The sequence below is a fragment of the Pteronotus mesoamericanus genome, unplaced genomic scaffold (assembly GCF_021234165.1).
Source record: "Pteronotus mesoamericanus isolate MK-2021 breed Mesoamerican mustached bat unplaced genomic scaffold, CSHL_Meso_final scaffold_85, whole genome shotgun sequence".
NCBI classification, from domain to species: domain Eukaryota; kingdom Metazoa; phylum Chordata; class Mammalia; order Chiroptera; family Mormoopidae; genus Pteronotus; species Pteronotus mesoamericanus.
Genome location: NW_026555329.1, coordinates 60,913,263 through 60,934,394, shown reverse-complemented (window position 1 = coordinate 60,934,394; position 21,132 = coordinate 60,913,263). Strand labels below are relative to the sequence as shown.

General features: G+C 39.8%; 1 pseudogene; it reads right to left on the bottom strand.

The window, feature by feature from the left end:
- Window positions 1–10,829: 10,829 nt before the first annotated feature.
- Window positions 10,830–11,936, bottom strand: LOC129063216 (RNA 3'-terminal phosphate cyclase-like protein; annotated as a pseudogene).
- Window positions 11,937–21,132: the final 9,196 nt, after the last annotated feature.

Sequence of the window (21,132 nt, the reverse complement as noted above, 5' to 3'; positions counted from 1 at the left end):
TGGAGATTCCTAGTCAAAGCCAAGCTGTATATCTAGGTTGACTGCTGCTAGTGCCAGGCCTGGGGTTCACTGAGGCCAGCTGTTGCTTATTTAAGAGGATTTAGAAAGTTGTGCAGCATGAGCCAAGACCAGTCATTCATATGGAAAAGCAGCTTGGGTGGGCCTGTAAGTTGGGTGGGGTGGAGTATCTTGGGGTCTCCAAGGTAGGTCAAACACTGTTAGCCACGTTGATGGAGTCTCTGATATGGAACCAACTTGTAGGCTCAGTGGGTCTGTGTGGGGAAGGCTCAGGAAAGGGACAATGGCCTCTGCTTGCCTTGATGCCAGACACCCCAGTTTCTCCCAATATGCTGCTGATGCCTTTCAAGCTTCTACCCTGGTGCTGGAGCTCAGAAGGAGGGAGTCTGAATAGGTTAGTCTATGTGTGGTTCTTTAAGAGGGACTGCTTGAGGCACCAGCAGATTCTTCCAATGATACAGTCTTTGCTGGTTTTTGCAGACAGAAGTTGGGGTGACTTACCTTCCTGGCACTGGAACCCTGGGCTGTGGGTCTTGGTATGGAGCTGGGACTCCTCGCTCCTGAGATATCCCTCCTAAATTTTCATCCTCCACACATGGATGTGGGACCTACCCATTCCATATCTGTACCCCTCCTACAGTCTGGATGGATGTGGTTTCCTTAATTCCGTAGTTGTCAGACTTCCATTCAACTCAATTTCTGATGGTTCTAAGTGATGGTTGTTTTATATTTTAGTTGTGATTTTGGTGTGATTGTGCAAAGAGGTGAGCCATGTCTGCCTGTACTGCCATCTTGACTGGAAGTCTCTTTTTCCTCATTTCTACTTCCCTTCTTGAGTTTCCTACTTCAATGTCCTTTCTTCCTGTATGTCTCTTTCTTTTATCCTATCTCACCCTTTTCTTCACCTCTTCAATTCCTTCTATTTTTGCTCTTTCCTTCTATACAATCCATCTTTAGCTTGCACAGACCCTCTTTGACTTCCACGAACCTTCCACAACTTACACAGACAGACTCTCTACAATGTACTCAATCAATCCTTCTGCAACTTACATAGTCCTTTCTGCAAGACAATATTCTAAAATAATTATTAGAAATATAAATGAAAGTATATTAGAACTGTGTAGATTCTTGGAGATTTTTGTATAATTTCTTTATTTGACAAAAGCTTTCCATGCATTTTAAGTATATTAAACAAGCATGATTAGTCTAAATTTTCTCTTTGTAAGAAGAAAGAATAAATCCTTGAGATATTTTAGGGGCTCTTTGAAATACATCACAGCTATTTCTAGATTAAGACAAAATCTTTTAAAATTTAAACCCTAGAAAGCTTGCCAAACATACTTGACCTAAGGAATACATATTACGAAATGATATTTGACTATTTATTACAGGTGATAATAAAAGGCATGAAATACTAATGTAGGTGAAAAAAACTTTAGTTCTGAGGATTGAGAGAAATGATTTTTTTGGAAAGTTAGTGAAGCATCTGATTGATGTACTATAACATAATTATTTTAATACTTTTTTTTTGGCAAATATGGAAAAACATTCTCCTGTTTATCATACCAGAAATAACAAAGCAAATTTTGTATTAACTAATTTATATAATTTCCTCTCAAGATTTATCCTTATAAACCCTCTTCAATTTGTATAGTCTCTGCAATATACACCGTCCTCTTAGTTTGTTTCTTTTTAATTTATTCAGAAGTAAAACCGTTCTTTTCTCCCATTAGCAGATACACACAGTGCTGCAAAGTAAGCTGTTTTATTATCTAGTGACCTTGAAAACTGCAAGGAGGTTGGAGAAGAAGTGGGAAGGGTGGAGATACCAAGGCCTGGGCAACCTTCAGCTGCTTCAGTGTTAAAAGCAGTAGTTTTTCTCTTGCACATTGAGGGAGTGGGAACTATTGCTTCTGGGGACAGTAAAACAAAGGAAAGACTTAGGGTATAAGAAGTAACAGGAGAAAGCCTAGGTGGGCTGTTTTGGCTCCTTAGAAATTATAGGAAAGAGCGAGCCAAGGTGGGGCTGCCTTGGTTCACCTGGAAGTCAGAGAAAAGGGGAGCCCTGGAGACAGGATCACAGGGTAAACCGAGATCGAGCTTCTGTTGCCCACTGCTCCCCTGGCTGCTTCGTACCCTTAGAATTCAGGAGGAAGCAAAAGGTTTGTGCCCGAGGAGGGGAATAGCTATTTCTCAAGAGGGAGAGAGGGTAAGACACTTGTCTATTGCAAGCCAAGCGTTTTGTAGTTCTTCGTTTTGCACAAAATTAAATAATCTACTTGAGTCACCAGCTGATGTATCAATAAAAATAATTTTGAAAACAGACACTACATGTTTTTTTGGCATCTAATTCAGGAGTTTAGGAATTAAAATCATAGGCCAAAATTTGAAATTCCAATTAATATTAATGTTTTATTGCAGAGAAATGTGACATGATAAAGAAAATACTGTTTTGCATTTATGTATATTACATCAAGATAAAGTTCTGTAAGAGAAGGAAAACTGAGAAAATATGATGAACACATCATACTGTTGCAAGAGTGTTTGTTTAAGTAGAGTGCATATGTCAACCAGATCGGGACCCTAACTCGGTCAACAAACTAGGACAGATGAAGGACAAGAGGGAGTAAAAATCCTGCTCTTTTTCAAGGACAACTAACTAGAACTTTACGAAAGTACACAAACATCAATCCTAAGTCTGCCAAGGGCCAAGTACTTCTGGGGACGCGTTTTATCTGCAGGCAACCCCAGACATCAGGACAAAGTTACAAAAGCAGGACTAGACACCCACTAAGCAAGTGTTAGAAATGACTGTCAGTGTTTTTTACAATCAAAATGGCAAAGGAAAAGCAGAAGGTCACCACCCGATGGAAACAAAAGGCTCACTTGTCAGTCATAGCTTTTATGCCATCTTAGGGTCACCAAGCCCCCAGAACACGACATCGAGAGAGACAGTGCTATTGCTACAGACAAGGAGTCATACACTCCGCCTGGTGCCACACCCTCGACCACTAGCACGTCCTTACGTTCCAGCCTTTACTCTCTCCCGCCCTCTTGGTTGAGACTCTCTGGCTCCCCAAATTGACTATTAAACTACGGAGATCCACCGATGAGTGAACTCCTCATCAGCTGGAGGAAGGTAGGGACAAACGCTCTCAGCCCGTGGAGACGCTGCCTCTCCTCTTCCTAAACCTAATCCTGGATAAGGGGTCAAGTGGTTTCAGCGCTCTCTCAGTCCCGCCCACAGCGCTGCTTCCAGTCTTCTTTCCCACTTCCGGCCGCTGCTCACGCCCAGGTGCTGCTTATCATCTCACAGTTTCCTCTTCTCATTTGAGGTTAACATTCACCACCTCTGCCTACCTAGATTTCTATTTCTGTGGTGAGTCTTTTTTCCATCATCAGCGGAGATGAACTCTTGTTACCTGTCCCTTAATTGGTGAATGAGTTGGTTACAGAGAAGAGCACTGGAAATGGGCATTGAGTTATTGATCAAATGAATTTTCCTAGTTCTCACCCTAAAAAAAGTAATTAATATATGAGTGAATATGGATTCCAAAATTCTTTTGCTTAGGAAACCCCAATACCTTTACTCGTTAACCCTTTCCACAATCGCCAAGGCACCCCTGCTGGGAAATTTCTGTCATATAACCACACTCTCGCATGTCACAGACCAGGCCTATGTACCCTGTCCATTCTCAGTGAAGACAGAGAACAAGTTTTACCACTTGTTTATACAATAATGTCTTTTTTGATACCTAGGAATTTCAAAGTCACCATTTTCACCTGATGTACATTCCTTATTTCTATGGATATTCTTATCAAAATCTTGAAATTTCTCTTCAAAGGGACACACTACAGAAATCTTGCTTCACCCCAGTCCCTTTAATTTCACCTTTACTGTATGGGAAGTGCTACGAGGAAGTTCTTCCCCAAGATCATTCTTAATTTCAGGTGACAAAACATAAGCCACTTGCTGTAGCTATGCTGACATATTCCTGCTATTTCTTCTTGGGTCCAAGTCTGCAATTGTTTCCTCTGTAAATCCTCCCCTCTGAAGCAAAATGTTCAGAAAGGGTATCTAAACTGATGTGAGGCTAAATTTTTCCAGCACGAGTCATTTATCAAATGCCTATTCCTCTATTCTTCATTCCATCTATTAAAATTCATAGCAGCAAACTCTATGAACACTAGACCTATGTGGGTTGGAGGTAAATTTAGGCCTTAGGGGAGGATGTCAGTCACAAGGCAAGATAATTTAAGGATGGTATCTTTGCATTTGAATTTTAAAGCAGTACAGCAGGAAGAAAGAAATGTTGCCAGTGTAAATTTATGTATGGATATGGCTCTAGAAAACTATCTTTAGAACCAACATATGGATCACAGAGATCCTATAATAAGCTTGGATAATTGAAAGATCGCTTATTTTTACTTCAGTTTATTTTTAAAGATGAATGTATTCACTTTAATATCCACAAGAGCCAAAACTACATTTCCACAGGAGAAATACATGTATGGCAATTCAAATGCTTGAAGCCAATTATCTGCTACGAACCTTGAAGTTATAGAATGATTTCTTTTGACCCTCTTGGAAAACAGTATTAAATATTAAATATTAAATGATCTTGCCCAGTTTCAGTTAGGACAAACAGAGACAGGGATGAAGAAGAAAGGGCAAAAGACGTGTTGCAGCTACCTTGAAAGGCAGGTTGGTAGATGCTCCTGCTCAACACTTGCATTTCTGCCCCGTTGACCAGGCTTAGCCACAGGCCCGAACACAGCAGCCTGGAAGGTATAGCCCTTATTGTGAAGGACTGCATGTCCCATTGAAACCTGGGGATTCTAGACTCTGGGAAAAGGGACAAATAGTTATTGGAAACAACTGGCAGCGCCTGTCACAATGTGATAATTTTTTTTATATTCTATAGTCCAATTTCTGTACCTCACTGATCTCCAAGGATTGTTACTCTGTGGAAGTATATCATATTAAAAAGCATTAGTAGAATGGGGCAACCCAAGCGAATCTGGAGGATGATTGGACTGCTTTGTTTTGGGGATAATGTAACTGTGGTATTAGATAGTTGTCTGTGTGAAAACCTACAGAACTGCATATCACACAGAGAGAATTTTATTCTTTGTAAATAAAAGAAAACTTAACCATGATGTGGAGGGAACTGAGGATGGAAGAGACTGTGAGAAATGATTTTAACTGTACTTCAAATGATTGGCATAGCCACACTGAGGAAGGTACGACTGAAAGGAGCTCTGACCCAAGTAATTTTGAAAAGCAGCGTTTTGACTGGATAATAAGTCTAAAGACAAAATTACTATACACAAACACCATACATTGTTTGGTGACTATCTGTCCTGTAGAAACATGGGCTAACAACACTGAAATTACATTATATGTAAACTACGATTGAAAAAAATGTTAGATATGCCAGCAAGGCTTCTGACTATCGGAGAAAGACTTTACAAACAGGGAAAGAAGGGAAGCTAGAAGTGAACCCTGTGTCGTGAGCTTGGAATAAGAGTTATCAGTGTAATCCCGTATTTCAAAATATGCAAAGAAGTAGATACAGAAATAAATATGTACATGCAGGTAAGTGTCCATACACATCTTTCTTAGCTCTGTCCACAGAGGAGGCTTACCAGCTTTGACATCCTGGTAACACTGAACACTGGGTGCCTAGATCTTTGTTTCTAAATAACTTTCTTCATTAAGGGAGCATGGATTCTTTGGAGAGGTGGTTGGCTTCAACGCTGGGGCAGACAGAATACAAAATGAGCCTGGAATATTCTGTAGTTCCAGAAAGTAGAGAAGTGTAAAAGGATAGGAACTTGTCAAGAGAACACAGGAACCAACCTGAATGACCTCCTAATGGCTAAAGCTGGAACAATTTGAGACACAAAATAAATAATGGTCATATTGGATTATAACCTGTAATGGTTAATTTTATATGTCAACTTGGCTGGGTCATGGTACCCAGATATTTGGTTAAACATTTTTCTAGATGTTTATGTGAAGGTGCTTTTATTTTTTGGTAGACTTTAACAAAAGCAGAATACGTTCCATAACATGGGTGGGACTCATCCAATCAGTTGAAGACTTGAGTAGAACAAAGACTGACCTCCCCTGGGCGGGAAAGAATTCTTCAAGCTGACTGCTTTTGGACCAGGACTACATCTGCTCCCTGGGGCTTGAGCTTCTTGGCTTCCCCTGCACATTTTGGACTTGTACCTTCTTAATAGTATGAGGCATTCCTTAAAATAAAACTCTCTCTCTAGGTGTTAATATACATCCAGTTACTTCTGTCTCTCTGGAGAACCCTAATACAAAACCCAAAGATAAATATAAATATCCATTAGTCCATACTGATATAAATAACTAAATAAATAAATGGGGAAGAAAAGATAAGTAAGTATTCCTTACAAAAGAATTTCAATTATGAAATGAAGATGGGTCAAGGAAAACAGAAAATCACCTTTAGAATGCCAGAGTAACAGCTGTGTGGGCAAGATACATCCATGGATACTAAACTAAATTGGTGAAACAGAATATTTGTATCATCTCAAAGTATCTTGCTTAAAGTATGTATTTATTAATCACTAAGGAAGACGAGTATCTTTTGAATGGAGACAGCTGGCAGATGTTACCTTAATAAAGCAATGAATATTAACCAATAATAAGACATATTGATATTGCTTAGCCCCTCATATGATGTAATGAGAAGTCCACATCATCTCTGCTTAATTCTTCCACAAAATTTATGACCTCTGTCTTCATGAGAAAACAGCGGACCAACACAAACAGAGGGACACTGTAGAAAACACTGGACCAGGATTCCCCAAGAGTGTCAAGATACTGAATGCTAGGGAAAGACGAAGGAACCGCCACAGGTTAGAGGAGACTCAAAGAGATATAACAACTGAATGCAAAACGGTTCCCTGGGTAGAATCCTAGAATAGAAAACAGATGTTAGTGGAAAACTGAGGCAATCCAGGAAACTGTATCATTGTTAGTGTTAGTTAATAGTATTGCAGTAATGTTAATGTTTTTGTTTGATAATTAACAGTAAGTAAGATATTAACATTAGAAGTTGGGGAAAGGGCATAGGTAACTCTCTTTTCTATCGTTTATCTTTTCTGAAAGTCTAAAATTGTTTCAATATAAAATGCTGAAATTTATTATCATGTTTATAGTCCATCAGGAATGATATGAGTTTTACTTTAAAATTTAGTGCTTATGTTATGCTAGAAATTCTATCATTTCAATTGGTTAAACAGGTGCAAAGAAATTTTAGATTTCAACATTTTAAAAAATGCGCAAAACATACAAAATTTTCAAAATTCCTTTAGAAGGTATCTGAGCAAAAACATTTGAAATCTGTTGGTCTAGGTGACTTGTTTGAAGCTGTTTTTTGCTCACCAAACCCACTATTTCTTTACTTAGAAAGCATATTTATTTGAGTGGTTTGGGGTTGCTCATAAAGATTATTCTAACAAGTTAATACAATCGTAAACCACTCCTGGGTCTCAGTGAGGGTCCAGGCAGGTGAAATGAATGAGTGAAGCTGGCCAGTCATAAGAATAGCAGCAGAGCAAGCACTCTGAGCAATGGGCACCGACACTAGGCCTCAGCGTCTGCTGGACAGCTGGACCTGGACTGACGTTCACGTGCTCCATCAGGGACAGCCCCTCTCAAGGCTGGGAGGGGCCCAACGTTCTGATTTGTCAAAAAGAGCCAGAATTACCTGTATTTGTGTGAATTTTCCCAGTCGTTAAGTGTTGGGAAATAACTTAAATCATTTTAAAATATAGTGCGGGCCAAACCAAGTACATCTGCTCGTCTTTATTCTTCTTCCACCTAATTTGTGTCTTTCACTCCTATTTCTTTTTCTTGGGAAAAAGGTAGCCAATGTAAAACTGAAATATAGATATTTTTAATATCTGTATAATAATTTTATATACCTCTTCTAACTTTTAAGAAAAACTCCAAAATTGAAAATGCAATACCAAACCAGCCAGAAACTAGCCAGAAAGCCAACTCTTTATGTCAAGAAGGGACTTTGGGGTCCTACCTACCTCACATTTATGTTGAATTTACCTCTTGTTCTTGACAAGGCACCAAGGAAAACAAACCTGGGCTTCCAGATTTGGAGGAGGCAAGCCTGGGTTCCCAGGGACAGAGGGGAGTGTGTTGGGGGAAGACTGGGAGGAGCACTAAGAAAGTGTGGACACCTGGGAGAGGAGCTTAGGGAAGGAGAGAGGCAGGGCACTCCCCGACCCTCTCAGTGAAGGCCAGGGAGCCACTGTCTCAGTGGTGCTGTCACCTGTGCGTGAGGGGCTTGGATGCCAAGCTCTTGTCTCTTTCTGCTGTTAGTTTTACTTGCATGCCATCCTTCTGTTTTTACCCCCTCCTTTCTCCTGGACCCGATCACTTGTTCACTACACATATCTCCAGAAGATTTCCCTACAGTTATTGTGGAAAACAGCAATTGAGAGGGGAGGATGGAAGGGGGTTTCACACGTTAGTCATTCAGCCAGAGTTCTCTGATATTTTTATCTTTAGCATAATTTATTCAGCTACAGTATTTGGAAGCAAATGTCTCCATTTTTAAATTTTATTTTTAGGCTCTAGCTTGAAGTGAGACTATGTCAAGTTTTCCCTTGCAAGTCTCATAAGTATAACAAAAGCATTTCCTATCAGATTTAAAAGCCAAGATGATTTGCCAAAGGGCCAATGCTTAGCAACATTCAGAACCTGGAAAAGTGACTGGGTCCCCTTTCACCCTCCCAATATTCACTTGTTGTGCTGTCCCTTTTCTGATCTCAAATACCAGAGTCCAAGTCTCTTGTGCTGCATTGTTTTCCCACCAGGGCACTCTATCCAAGTCTTCACTTTTTTCTCCCACCTGTCAGTTCATTCTGCTGTTTACTGGTTCATTTTTTGCAAGTCATTATTGAGTACCTACAATGTGCTTGGTTGTTGCTGGTGCCTAGTTACAACAGTACATAAAACAATGTTCTTACCCTGTGTGGGTGGTTGTAGGACACAAATAATGTATAAGTAATATGTCACTGTATACATATATAATGTAGTATGTGTAAGAATGTAAAGTATATATATATGTATATATAAGTAATTAAACATAAGAGTATATGTATAGACTGTTAGCTAGAGATAAATGCCATTAAGAAAAATCAATCAAGTTAAGGAGAGAGAAGCTCTGTTAGTTACAGTGGTCAGGGAAGTCCTCTTTGATGAGGCACTGGAGCAGCAAACTAATTGAAGCAGAGGAGTCAGCCAGGCCTCCCCCACTTACTCTCAGGAGTTCACTGCACACAGTCTCAGGGACAAGATAGACTTTATGAAATTCATAAACGCTTAATAAAAAGGATTTACTTCAAGAGAGTAGAAAAGTCTGCCAAGACAGAGAGATTTTCTCCTGATGTATGAATCATCTATAACCTGTAATTTCAAGGCTTAGCAATTCTAATATTAACAAATTATAGTTCTCAGTAGGGAGACAGCAGCATGTGTTAGAGTGGAAAATTTAAGATGAAGGCATTCCTCGTAATGACGAGATGAGCACTGAAACGTTTAAGCATGAGTCCTTTTGATTTGGGTTTGGAAAGCTATTCAAAACCCCAACAAATAAGCTGGTTGCTTGCTATGTCTTTTTGTTGATATAGAACACTGTAGATATGCATTCTATCTATATGCAATTACTGCAGAATCTGTGAGAAAAGGTGGCCTATTCTTTTTTCTTTTTCACTCTTTGGATCTCATTTGGTTAAGATCATGGCAGGGTTTTATTTGAATTTCTTTTTTTCTTCTAAACTCCTTTAGAACACTCTGACTAATCACTCTCTAACATACATTTGGATTGATTTCAGGCCTTACATCATAGGAAAGTGCTTATTAAAATCTATGATTTATTTTGAGCAACAGTAGAAGTTATAAGATATCAGTAATCAGGACGGACTTTCTCAGGAAAGGAAGGAAAAGAAAAGGAGAAGTTGTTCTGAAGTAATAAAAGCCTGAAATATGCTTGAAAGCATCTGTTCTCTTAAGTAAAAAGCTAATTTATTACACCATTAATATATTTCCAGTATCCTAGGACCAGCTTTTGGAAAAACATCCCGCGTATCTAGCATCATCAAGGAAGCAAAATTTTACATCATTCTCCTTGTCTCATCATTCAGTTTTGAGAGTTCATGGTTTAAAATTATTAATTAGTAATATTTGATGCATTCTCTTATATAATCAAACCATCAAAAAGGTATTTTGGTAGGTGGTAAATTTTTTTTATAGAAGGTACCAATACCTTTCATTGGACCCCTGCCCCCCCCAGGCCCTCATCCCCCCACATACACATACAAGGAACCAGGCTGGGAGCAGTAACAGTCTCCAAGAGAGGAGAGTCCATTCAGAAGACAAGGGATGAAATGGTCTAAGATACCATTTTCTGAAATTGGCGTTGCACTGCACTACTCATAAAGAGTTTCCACCAATTTTATCTCTTTTAATCCCTACACAGGAACCAAGGTTCAAAGAGGCCAGTCCTTGCAGAAAGAACAGTAACAGATGCCACAGGTCTGGAAAATAGCCACATGAGAGGAGCCCAGGGATGTGGGTCGAGGAAGCATTGCTGAAATGCAGCTACGACGCTGGTCTAGCAGCACGACTGTCCTGAAGGCATGCTCTCTGTCCAGGTGAGCCAAAGGAGCTCTCGTCATGACACAGCCCCCTGAGGAACGTCCACATCACTAGAGAAATGGCTGGAAACCACATAATATAAAGATATCTTTTATTTAAAGATATTCTGATTGCTTTTAAATGGAAAATTAAGAAAGGCCTTAATAGAAGAGGTTATCCTGTCCTGTATGAACTTAGACTTGGTCTCTTTGGGTCTTTGGCAGTTTCTTCTTTGCCCATAGGCATTGGGCCCATTTATCCTGTGGACAGTTTCACTCGAGGGTCTAAGGCTGGAGAAGCCAATATCAACACAGGTCATCAGCTCTTTATACCCACCCTTGCATTCTTTACCACATAGCTTGGTTTCAATTTTCAACATAATCTGGAAAAACTCTTCAAATGCCATAAAAATTCTATCATGGAGAAAGAGAGATCCTAGCAGGACTCTGGAAATATCCTGCTATCCAGGAGTCATGAGCAATAGAGCCGGGCTTTAGTAGGTTGAGTCCACCCATCCACCCCTATAGATTTTTCAGGCAGCACCTGGCACAGTTCCCGCCCAGGTCCTCTGGAAGCACTGCTGCTCCCTGGCCCTGGGGGTTTGCAACCAGTGTGGCACTGAGTAAGGTGCTGTTGGTGGTCTTGGCAGCCAATGACATCCCAGAGCCTGGAGACTTCCCAGAGCTGATTCCTCTGATGTGGTCTGTGTAAATATAGATATCAGGTATATAAGCTTGCTGAGGATGCTCCTTGCAGAATCCACAGTTTGGTTTGCTGTCTGAGGTGATAGATGTATGGAGTATGCATTTCTTCTGAAATGTTTGATTTTTCCTGGATCTGTGAGCTGAATGGGCTTCAGGACCTTCCTATAGGACATTTGAAAAATACTTCACCTCCTCCTCCAGGAGGCAGTCCCCATCACATCATCTTTAGCTCAAGTGATTCACCATCAATTCCAAGCTATTTCAAAAGAGGGAGAGCCATTGGCCTAAGAACATCAACGGAAAGGTCAACCTGGTCATTGGTCACTCTTCACAGACCTGTTCTTAATGGGTGCTTCATAAATGGAGCCAGGCAAAGCAGACTTTTCAAGCAATAGCCAGTGCTGCCAAGGCCACTAGTCATGTTCCACAAATCCATATAGGAGGTCAGGCTGATAATATAAGGGCATTCCTGCTTGGTTTATTTCAATTTGAGAAAAATTTATTATTTTTTCCAAAATTTGTTACTTTTGATGGAGCGCCTGCTCAGAGTTGACACAATCAGACACTGGCACAAGCAGAGAGGCCCGGAGATGCAGAGATACGGAGCAGGCAGTCCCACATCAGTGTGTGGTGGATAAAAATCGGAGGGGATACCTCGGGAGTGAGGGATCCCAGCCCCACACCAGACCATCCAGCCCCCGGTTCCAGCACCAGGAAGATAAGTCCCTATAACTTCTGGCTGTAAAAATCAATGGGGGTTGGGGAGGCAGAAGAAACTGCAGGATTCTCATGAGTCTCCTATTAAAGGGTGCCCAACAACTTAGGACCTATGCAGACTCATTCCCTCTGGGCTTCAGCACCAAGGCAACAGCTAGAAGAGCACCAGGAGCTTACAGGAAGATATTGAAGTGTCTGGCATTAGGGCAAGTGCCAGGAGACAGCTTCTTCCCGGACAAAACTCGAGAGACCAGGCAGCAGTATTGTCCCCTCTGAGAGCCCTCCCTGACACAAAGTCACAGAGTAGCAACATGGGTTGCCCTGCCTTGATGATTACCTAAGGCTCCTCCCCACCCAACTCACCAGTGTACTTTTCTACAATAGGCCATGCTACTAAGACACGGAGTCAAAGCAGCTCTACCTAATACATAGAAACACACACAGGGAGGCTACCAAAATGAGGAGACAAAGAAACATGGCCCAAATGAAAGAACAGAATAAAACTCCAGAAAAAAAACTAAATGAAATGGAGATATGCAATCTATCAAATGCAGAGTTCAAAACACTGGTTATTAGGATGCTCAATGAACTCAGTAGGTACTTCAACAGCATAAAAAAGACCCAGGAAGAAATGAAGGTTACTCTAAGTGAAATAAAGAAAAATTTATGGGGAACCAACATGGAATGAATGAAGCCACGAATCAAATCAATGATTTGGAACATAAGGAAGAGAAAAACATTCAATCAGAACAGCAAAAAGGAAAAAGAATTAAAAAGAAAAACCAAAAAGAATAAAAATCTAGGATAAGCTAAGGAGACTCTGGGGCATCTTCAAATGTACCAATATCCAAATCAGCAGTGATGGAAGGAGAAGAGAAAGAGCAAGATATTGAAAACTTATTTGAAAAAATAATGAAAGAAAACTTCCCTAATTCAGTGAAGGAAATCGATGTACAAGCCCAGGAAGCGCAGAGTTTGAAACACACTGGACACGAAGATGCCCGCACCAAAACATATGTGGATCATTTGGAGGATTCTCAGCTAGTAGGGGGAAGGGGGAGAATGGGGGAAAAGGTACAGAGATTAAGAAGCATGAATTGGTTGGTATGAAATAGACGGGGGAGGTTAAGAACAATATAGGAAAAGGAGTAGCCAAAGAACTTATATGCATGACCCACGGACATGCACTAAGGGGGGATTGTTGGAGGAAACGGGAGGTACCAGGTGGAGGAGGGCAAAGGGCAAAAAATTGGGACAACTGTAATAGAATAAAAATATATTAAAAAAGAAGTCACAGGACACACAGCTGTGGGTGTGTGCCAGAGTTGCTAAGTGTGTGCTTTGCACAAGGCCTGGGAAGCCAGAGTGCAGCTTGTTCACAACGGTGCAAGGTTATAACCCCGGTGGTGCCTGGGGCTCCTTCCCACAGCCTCACAGCCTTGCAGCCCCTGGTGCATCCACGTGGTTTGAAACAGGAAGAAGAAGAATTGAGACACTGGGTCAGAGGGGACAGGGGTAGATCCTGTGACTGTCTTCCTGCCTCTCTGTCTCCCTGCCCAGCTGAGAATAGGTAGGTGGTGAATTTTAATGCTATAGTGGTTCATTTGGATGACCAACTTACTTTCTAAAGAATTTGCCAATGAAATCTGGAGAATATATATTTATATGCATTATATAGAAAAAATCTGTATATTCATACATACACATACATCTATATATATGTTTATATATATATGTTCACATTAGAATTGTTATTCATATGTAGATATCCAACTTACTTACAATCCATCCTGGTGTATGGTGTGAGGAATGCATTCAATTTTATCTTTCCATTTCGCTATTCTACATACATATCCCTTCCCCCAGTTTCAGATGATGCCCTTATCATATACTGAGATTTCATATTCCCTTTGGTCTTTATCTAGATCTATTAAATTGTTTAATTAGGCTGTTTATTTATGCACCAATACCATACTGTTTTATTTATAGAGACTTTATAACATATTTCAAACTTTGGTCTGGTTACCTCTCTCCCACGTTGCTTTTTTCACAAGGCTTTTCTTTTTATTCATTTTTATAAATAAGCTAACTAATCAACTTTTAGCTTAACAAAAACATAATGTTATTTTATTAGAATTAAGTTTATAAATTTCCCCAGAGAGAACTGACACCTTTATGATGTTGAATATTCTAAGCTGAGAACCTGATGTGTCTTTCCATTCATTCCTGTCTACTTTTATGTTTTGTTTTGCTTTAGGAATGCTTTGTAGTTTTATTCATATGTTTTGCACTTCTTTTTTAAATTGAATTTAGACATATTTTTGCAAAGTAAGTGTCTGCTCTTTCATTATTTCTTCTAACTAAATTTTGATTGTATATATAAAAACTTTGGATTTCTGTATTTTAATTTTATAATTTACTACTTTATTAAATTCCTGTATAGTTTTCAGTAGTTTTCACCAGGGATTCTTTTGGATTTTCCAGACATTTAACTATATCGTCTACAAAAAAAGACATTTTTTCCCCTCCTTTTGTGTACTTTTATTTGCCACCTCTAATCTGATTGTATTAACTAATACCTTCAACCTACAGTTAAAAGGTAGTAGAGATACTGTATCAAGTCCTGTTTGAAATTTTATCATTAATGTCTCTAGTGATTTTCTATTATATAAAGATGTTGGTGTTGGTGGTGAGGTATGTGCGTGTATGTTTTTAAAGTATCCATCAATTCTTATTTTACTGAGGTTTTAAAATGGCAGTTGAATTTTGTCAAATTTTCATTTAAAAAAATTATATGATTTTTGTCCTTTCCACTTTTACTATGAGTATGTTAATGAATTCCCAACACTGACTCACTTGAGATTTCCGTAATAAACTCTGGTTGGACATGATATATTATTTCTTAATGTGTTTTTTAACTCTCCTTGCTAGACATTTATTTAAGATTTTTGTGCCAATTTTCTAAAAAGAGGTGTCTATCATTTTTGTGCAGTTTTTAACATATTTGGACCTGTGCCAACCTTCTTCATAAAAAGAATTAGTTTTACTTTTTTCTGAGGTTTATAATAATTGAAGTAGCTTTAGGATTATTTGATCTTAAAAATTCAATAAAATTCCCTTGTTAAACTCTGAGCCTGGTGCATTTTAACCTGAGCGTTATTTCATAATTTCCCCTAATACTTTCATGATAAATAGTCTATTTGGACTTTTTATCTTGGTTGGAGTAAATTTTACTAAATTTTATTTTCCTAGAGGTTTACTAATTTCTACTAGAATTTCAAATTTAATTCCATAGAATTATGTGAAGTTATCTAGTCTGATAGCTGTTTTTCTTGATCATATTTTCAATATATCTTTGCTTTTAAAATTCACATTAAACTTACATTTTATAGTCAGTATCGAAGGATTGTGTGGTGTCTAAATGTTTTATTACTTATTCAGACTCTCTCATGCCAGCTGGCAGGCTTACATGTTTGATAATTTCTTATTTTGACCTCAAACTTTGCTGAATTTAATCTACAATTCCTCCCAGAAAATATTTTCTAAATCTGGGACCCAGAGGGCACCATAATTCTGTCACTATATGCTAGACGCTGAGTTGCAGCCCCTTCAACAGAGAACTTGCTGCCTCACTGCAGAAAGTGGGCTCAACAGCCCCCTACTCTTAGCCACTCCGGTTCTGCTCAGCGGTAAGAAGCCACTGCACCTGGGATCATGAAGCAGGTGTGACAGCCTGCCCTGTTATGGCCCCAATTTGGGAGGCTCTGACAGGAAATGCTCCGCTGCTCCTGGGTTGTCACACCTGCATCACTAGTCATCTCTGCCCAGCCCTGCTCCCTCTTCCTTCCCTTCACAGGCATTGATTCCTAATAAGCAACTCTCAACCTCTTACCTCAGTCCTGCTTCTGAAGAACCCAATGTGCGATAGACCCCTCTAATTCAATTTATCGGTATAGGTTTTTCTTGACCTTGTAAATAATTCATACACACATCCCAGGCTAGAAATTCCAAAGAAAACTATTATTACACGCCCCGCCCCCTCACTTAGAACTACAGTGAACACTGAGAGGTTTTATTTTAAGTTACCTTCGAGACTTTGGTTCAGGTCGTCTACCCTTTGATGGAAGGCGTGGCTCTTTGAAGGGGGTCTCAAGTTTATTTTCCTGTCTCACCAGAAATGTGAATTTCAGCCTCAATCCACACAAGTGGTTACAAATTCTCAGGAGGGAGTTCTTCCGACTACCCCTTTAACCTGCCAAAGTTGAGAAAGATTGTCTTACCTGCTCCCTCTGGTGTTTGTGTTTGATTTTTAACTGTACCCATTGAGTGTTGACTTTTGGAGTCAATGTGTTTATAGGGTCTTTGATCCAACTTCCCATGTGATAGGAGGGCTTGATTTTGTTTTCTCACCTCCTGTATTTCATGAAACTAAAGCTGTCCAGGGCCTGATCCATGGACTCAGAGAAATCAACAGCATTAGTACATGCTCAGCTCTCTAGATTTGCGTGTTTTTTTGTGGTTTGGGGCCTCTGAATTTCCTTAACCTTTTCATTGGGCAGACTCTGCATTAAAACAGTATCTGCTAATTTTTTCTAGTACAATATTTATAGTTGTTTTGCACTGAGGTTTTTTGGGGTTTTTTTTTCTCCCTTCTTTCCAGGTGTCTGTTCTTCCTTGTTATGGGGAATAGAAGTAACTCTCTCAGTTTTGGGCTAATTTAAACTGAGTCATGAGCTCTGAAAAGGAGGCATTAATGGAAATAAATTCTAAAAGATGCTGACAGAGGTTTCGAAGTCTATTGTCATTAAGGCCACCCGTACCATTAGAACAGGCTCTGGCCACTTGCAGCCATGCCAAAGGAGAAGCAGCACTGTGCAAATGACGTTCTGAGATAAACGTGGGAATTGTATTTTTATTTTATTTTTATTTATTTGTTTGTTTAATTATTTCTTTTGTAATTTTCTTAAGAAAAAAAGTCACTGCAAGCTCTGAGATGTGGTCTGTCTTCAGGAGTTGTTGCTCCTACGGTTGATAACATCATTCTGCTGGCATTGAGGAATGAAGGAAGGTAAATGTCAGATTAGAAGACAGCTGCTGAGTAGAGAAAATCATCTTTCAGATGACAAATTTATTAAGCGCAGAGAGACTAGAAGGTTGGTGTGTGATCACAAAGGGTTGCGGTGCTACGTTGTGGCTGCCTTGCTATAATAAGCTAACCTGGGATCAAGAGAGATTAAATCAAACCAGATTTCTTTTTTAAAAGATTTTATTTATTATTTGTAGAGGGGAAGGGAGAGAAAAAGAGAGGGAGAGAAACATCAATGTGTGGTTACCTCTTGTGCGCCCCCTACTGGGGACCTGGCCCATACCCGGGCATGTGTCCTGACTGGGAATCGAACTGGTGACCCTTTGCTTCACAGGCTGGCACTCAACTCACTGATCCATGCCAACCAGGGCTCAGATTTCTTTTTTTGGTACTTTTTTCCCCCTAAAAACAAAAGGCCCAGTGGAATTAAAATAGAAATATTAACAAGAATCATTTAACAATAACCAAAGGCATGCAATTCATGCATGGTACTTGGAGTGGAGCTACTAGTGTGTGCAACATGGTGAGCACCTTATTATGTGTATGTTGTACTGATTTATATTATCTTGAAACACAGACAGCAATTGAAGAGTTTACTTCGAGATTTATGTTTTAAGGACAACTAACATTTCTTATGTTTTGCAAATATTCTTGCTCCTAGAATTCCATTCTGGGTGAACTCTGGGGTAACAAGAACCAATCTTAGCTCTGTTCTTTTTTCACTCTTTCCAGCACTAGCCTGTTCCTCAGTCTTCTTCCCATATGTCTCAGCAAATGCTGTAATAAGGCTGATGGGCGATGTGTGTGTGATATCTTGCTTAAAATAAAAGTCTAAAATACAGTCTGAAAAAAGCAACAGTAACAACACTTTAGGCATAGCAAAGGTGACAGATGTTGCTAAGAGGAGGACTATCTTTTTCATGGCTGCAGAGCACCTTTCTCTAAGGCCAACATTATGTTCCTTCCCAACATATCATGTGTCAGTGACTCCCAATGCTCCCTCTGTGACAGAATAGCAGAAGCACTGTTCCTTGAGGTTGTAATCACTCTTGCTGTAATTGCTCTTGTTATGGTACGTTAGGTGCCACCCACCATGTTTGCTTCCTGATCAGAAAGAGCCTTCATGGTCATTTAGAGGTTCTGCTCTGTGCTGTTTCCAGTCTTGCATTCACACGCCAGGTCCCTAATCTTCCATTCTGAGATCACTGGGCAGAACAGGGAAAGGACAGGGAGATGTAGGTCCTGACTTGGCCCTGACACAATCTCTGAATGGGGTCCACGTCCATTGTTACTGCCTTTCCCTAAGGAAGAGAGAATGTTTCTGATTAATTCAGAATCATTTATCCCATCTTTCTGATTTTCTTGAAAGGATTTAAATTTCCTTTCATTTTTTTTCTGCTTATCTCCAATATCCTCTGACCAGAACGAGAGGGAAGGAGAGAGAAACATTGATCAGTTGCCTGTCATACATGCCCTGACCAGGGATTCAACCTGAGCATATGCCCAGACTGGCAATCGAACTCACAGCCTTTTACTGTACAGGACACCAAACTGAGCCAACCAGCCAGGGTTCCCATATATTTTTATTTTTTAAGAGAAAAACTGATCTACACTGTATTTTGGACTCTGTCCATCTGGCCACACTCACCAAGTGTCCCTTTATAACGTACCCTGGAGAGATCTACCAGGCTGGACAAGGCTTTCTGCCCTCAAGATCTGCTCTCATCTTCCCTCCTGGCCACTAGACTAGTAGTTTGGACCACCAAGTAAAGGATTGTCCACTGTATGTTCCAAGAAACACAATCTATTGTGAGTTTGAGGGATTTACAAAATAGCCCTGTTGTAGCGAGCCATGTCCCCTGAACCTTTCATCTCTTTCCACATGCTGCCAAGGCAGTACTCGGTATTGCTATCCATTTAATGGGAGCTAACATTTCCCAGGAGTCAGGAGCCTTCCCAGCAGGGCTTCAGGACTGGGGCTCTTGCCAGGACGTTAGGTTCTGTCTCACAAGAGAAAGCCCCTCTATCGATCAATTCTGCTTTATCCAGCATTATGTTTGCTGCACTTAGGACGGCACATTAGCATCCCTCCTAGGCATACTTCCCCGGTTCCAGCTGGCAGAGCTGGAGCCTGTAGCTCCTTCAGAGTAAAATGTGAGGGAGGGAAACAGTATAAAAAAGTATAAACCATATAAAACAGTATAAACAGAATACATTTTACATTCCCAAATTTGCCATTATATCATGATTACACTAGTCCCTTCCTAGAGCTACCAGGAAGGTTCTAGTGTCATCATGATATAATGGCGAATTTGGGAATGTGAATTGCACTACAAACACAGTTCCACCTTGAGACCAGTGGGCAGGGCTTCTGTGCCCCCACCCAGGCCATTACTGGCCATTGGGAATGGGGCAAATGGCATGAAGAAAGCATAAGCCACCCATTGGAACTCTTCCAGGAAGATGTGAGAGGTGATACCTAGAGAAAATCTAAATGTATCTAGTGAATTTTCCTCTCTAGTTTGGTAGAAAAGAAACGACTGCCACCCAAATAATAGCAGTAGTGTGGAAAATAAGTAACTAAAAACAATGCTTGGAAACAAAACATCAAAAGTGGGAAGAGGCCTTTTAAACTATTAAAGGGCAGTTGGGGATAACATGAATTAAACCAACTTTCTTTGTAATGAATCTTTAAAGCTTGAGGTGAACACTCTAACTAGTTTATTTTTTTCGTAGTTGGTGGCTTTAGCAAATTAGGTAAAATTATCTTTTTTTAAGATTTTATTTATTTATTTTTAGAGAGGGGAAAAAGGAGAGAGAGAGAAAAACATCTGAGAGATACATTGATTGGTTGCCTCTCACACACCCCCAACTGGAGAAACCCGGCCCACAACCCAAGCATGTGCCCTGACTGGGAATTGAACCCATGACATTTTGATTTGCAGGCTAGCAGTCAATCCACTGAGCCATACAAGCTATGGCATTAAAATTATTTTTTTGAACAAATTTTCTCTGATTTTAAATCTGTCCATCTTTCAGACCAAGATATTGAAGATATTGAGAGTTAATAGGTTCAAAAAACCTGAAAAGTGGAACTATTATTAGGGCCCAAGGCTCTAAAGGAGAGCTCAGTCTTTATTTATGACACCAACTCTCTCCTTGCTAGAACTCCATAGCTTGCCACAATTCTCCGATCAGTCTTTGAGTTTTGAACAAACCTGTTTGTAATTGGGTCTTTCCTTCAGCATCGAGGAGAAAACAAAAGAAAGAGCTTTGGGCTGTATTGTTTGTGCCAACATCAGTGCACTTATTCAGCATGCAATCAATATTTATTGAATGAATACTCATCTTGTTTTTATATTAATTTTACACGTTAGCATATTAACATTTTATCTCAGTATGTTATTGAAATTTAAAATATTTAAAATAGAGAAATAGGATATGTGGACCATCTAAAATTGGAATAGGTTTGCTTACACACACCTTGATTTAGCTGAGTGCATTTGAAAAGATCTTTATAGGCTCATGAATTTTTTTTTTCAGTGAAGACTATGTTAAGAGTATCTGTTAACAGAGATTCATAAAACAAAACTGAAATGTTTAGATAGAGTTCATGTTTTTTCGTATTTGGATTTTATACTAATGCTAGGTGTATTCTCATGTCTGCTATAACCTGAGAGTTCTCAGGTTAACTCCTTGATGCTTATCTGTCAAGGTCCATGAACTCCAGCCCCCTCCCTCCTTGTCAGGAGGCCTGCTTTCCCTGTATGTCCACATGAAGCTGGCTCCTGTCTCTAGCACAGAACTACATTTCCCTAATGTTGTAAATTATTGGAGGAATAAACTCTACAGAGTTCAGGCAAGTTTCTCACATTTCTCTTTTCTTGACATGGGTTTAAATCACAGCA